The sequence below is a fragment of the Nelumbo lutea genome, chromosome 1, assembly GCF_056320005.1.
Source record: "Nelumbo lutea isolate HS-2025 chromosome 1, American lotus-T2T, whole genome shotgun sequence".
Taxonomy (NCBI): Eukaryota; Viridiplantae; Streptophyta; class Magnoliopsida; order Proteales; family Nelumbonaceae; genus Nelumbo; species Nelumbo lutea.
Genome location: NC_142684.1, coordinates 70234164 through 70237581, shown reverse-complemented (window position 1 = coordinate 70237581; position 3418 = coordinate 70234164). Strand labels below are relative to the sequence as shown.

At 39.8% G+C, this 3418-nt stretch overlaps 1 non-coding gene across 1 annotated transcript; it reads right to left on the bottom strand.

Moving 5' to 3' along the window:
* Positions 1-2802: 2802 nt before the first annotated feature.
* Positions 2803-2909, bottom strand: LOC148875181 (small nucleolar RNA R71). Its single transcript, XR_016106092.1, has one exon. It is a non-coding gene; the product is annotated as a small nucleolar RNA R71 (small nucleolar RNA).
* Positions 2910-3418: the final 509 nt, after the last annotated feature.

The following is a 3418-nucleotide window of genomic DNA, read 5'->3' as shown; positions in this document are numbered from 1 at the left end:
GGGTTTTCGTTGTTGGTTTTCTTTTTCTGAGTCCGACAGTAGCACGAGCGAGGCACGTGAGGCATGGTCAGCGAGAATGAATTAAGGACTCCTTAGTCTTCATGGGTTTGAACTCGGAAGGCCCAAAACATTGCTTGATTGATAGCCTTGAACCCATCCAAGGTTCGCTTGAGAGTTTTGGTAAAATATCTAGAAAGCCCAAATTGGCTATCAATTGGTCATCAGCTTCTTTGAATAGCTTATCCAAAGCACTTCAAAACGATTCTAGATCTGAGCTCTATTTAATGCTTACTTACAGAACACTACCATCGTGCATTGGTAACATCTTCTCGTGCATAATAACATATAAGAGGATGAGATGTTCCTTACGTGTGACTGTGATGTTATGTAGGTAGGTGTGGATAGAATTATCTTGGGTATGAAATCTTTAGCTCTTCCAAATGAAAAAATAAGAGAAATAAAAAATTTAGAAAATGTTTTTAAGAAATTTCATAGGGGCCTTTATAGTTCAATCCACCTAAAAAATTTGACCCCTACCGTATAGGTCAAATGAATCCTGTATGCGGATTGATGCCAAATTCATGGACAGTATGCAATTTATAGGGGGGCTACTAGTAGACTAGGAGGGGGCTGCAATTTCAAATTTCTAGGTGGATTGCAGTCCACTTATCTCAATTTTATATCCACTCATGGACAAAATGTTAATAGATATAAAACTTTATAGTTGAATGGCACATGTAAACACGTAAGAAGAGAGGAGATTGTCTCCTTTTAAAGGATCAACCACCATGGAAATGTGAATAGCTTATCAGGGAGTGTGGGCAATTGAAGACAGGAAACAAACTTTCGCATAGCATACTTCCACGTTTAGAGAGAAAGAAACCAAGCTGCTGACTGGTAATTGATGTGTGCGCATGCTATACATCATTTTTATTGTTGTATACATGGTTTTAATGATGATCTACAATGGTTTTTACCCTATTTGAACAGAATTTCAGGAAACTAGGAGCTTGGGGCAATCTAGGGTGAAGAGAGCATATTTTGGCCCATCAAGAAGAAAAGCCCAACCGAAACCCCATGGGAAGCACTGAAGCCACCAAGGAGAGAGGCCCAACTTCAACCCAGCCAAAACCTTATGGGAGAACAACAGTTCGACCCATCAAGGAGAACAACCCAACAACAGTTCGGCCCACCAAGAACAACAGCCCAATTCGTAGTCCTAGAGATGGGAGAAAAGGTGGCTGACTTTTAGAAGAGAAAAGGCTGAGAAGACAAGAGTATAAGAAGAAAAGAAAAAGAAAGAATGAGGGTTCAGACCCTTGGAGTCAAAATAGAAGAAGAAGGAGAATTGCTAGAGAGGGAGAAGGCTGCTGAATGCGAACCGAAGAGAAGATCGAAGACTGATGCAGAATTCTTAGGTCGTCTTCTTCTTTGACTCTGCAATTTGGTAACCTAGATTCGATTAGGGTTTCTTGATGTTTCTTTATTGATTCTTTTTTCTTTCTTTCTTTTATGCAAACCATGATGAATTTTAATTCTGATTTGTAATTAATTTTAAGCAGATCCGATTGATTGTGATTTATTCTTGGGATTCTTGATTAAGGTTTTCGATTTATAGAATAATCTTGGCCGAATTGTTCTTGTATCTTGGATTACTTGAATTGCTTGAGAAAGAGTTTAGGTAATCAGATCATCTAATCAAGAAAACGAATTGAATGCATATTAGAGATGATTTGCATGGTTCGGTTGGCAATCATTCATACCTGAATTGATGATCTGCGAGTTCTTTGTTCTTAATGTATCTAAGGTGATTAAATTTCTGATAGATATAGGAATTGTCGCCTATAGATAGGGTGGGCTGCGCTCGAGAGAGGTTGCTCATAAAATTAGGGTTTCGCCAACCCAAGACTGAATTCAGTTCGATTGGACAGCTTAACGATTTAATTGCTAAATCGGTTCTGTTAGTTCTTGCATGTAGTAAATCTTCTTATCATTAAAGGTGGTCTGATCCAAACTGTTTAGGGTAGTTTGCTAATTAGGAGTTAGGTTTTTTCTTTGTTTAATATTTCGGTTTATCAGATAACATACGGCTGATTCAGTACTAGTAATTGTTGGATCAATCCTCGTGGGAACGATACTCTATTCATCATTATATTACTTGATTGGCTAGTGCACCTGCTAGTGTAATCTATACGAATCAAGTTTTTGGCGTTGCTGTTGGAGATTTATTACAGTAATATTAGGAACTATCTATCATTGTTAATCTAATTTTGTACATTATGTTTATGATATCTGTGTATTAGCATTTTTATGACTTTGACTTGTACAATTTATGACACGCGGAAGTGAAAAGGAGAGCATCACCTACAATCCCGAGATTGAAAGAACTCTATGTCGCCGCCTTAGAGCTTCTAAGCAAGTGAGGAGATGGCCGAACCAAGGACCATGATGGATTATGCCAAACCAACCCTCCCCGGGGCTGCCTCGAGCATTGTGAGACCAATAATAACTGCTAATAACTTCAAAATCAAACCAACAATAATTCAGATGATACAGAATACAGTTCAGTTCTGCGGCTTGGCTCATGAAGATAACACTCACATCGCCAATTTCTTGGAAATATGTGACACATTCAAGCACAATGGGGTTAGTGATGATGCAATGCAGCTCAGATTGTTTTCGTTCTCACTGAAGGACAAAGCCAAGACTTGGCTGAACTCTTTACCTACTGGATTGATAGCAACTTGTGATGAAATGGCCAGCCGCTTCCTGTCCAAATATTTTCCTCCGTCCAAGACAGCAAAGATGAGGAATGATATCACCACCTTCTATCAACAGGACGGAGAGTCATTGTATGAATCATGGGAGCGTTACAAGGAGTTATTGAGGAAGGTCCCTCATCATGGACTTCCCGTATGGCTGCATGTTCAGACATTTTATAATGGGTTGACCGAAGCCAATAAGACTATTATGGACGTTGCAGTTGAGGGATCCATTAATAACAAGACCCCTGAAGTTGCCCATGCACTCATTGAGGAGATGGCTACAAACAACTATCAGTGGCATTCCAAGAGAGCCCAAGTTAGGAGACAACCCGAACTTCACAATGTAGACACTTATATAGCACTATCTACACAAATCGGTGCCCTTAGCAAGAAGATAGGTGAAATGCAGATAACAACCATGCATGTTCAGACCGTAGCTTGTGAATGGTGTGGGGGAGGTCATATCAGCACTAAATTTCAACTTGGAAATCAGTTCGTGCAGTCTCCCGAGTAGGTGGATTTTGTTGGTAATTTGCAAGGGCAGCAAGGCAATCAATACCCTCGTGCATTTAATCCCGGATGGAGGAACCACCCGAATCAGTCTTGGCAAAATCAAAATGCGGTGGAACCTTTTCCCCAAAATTTCAATTAGC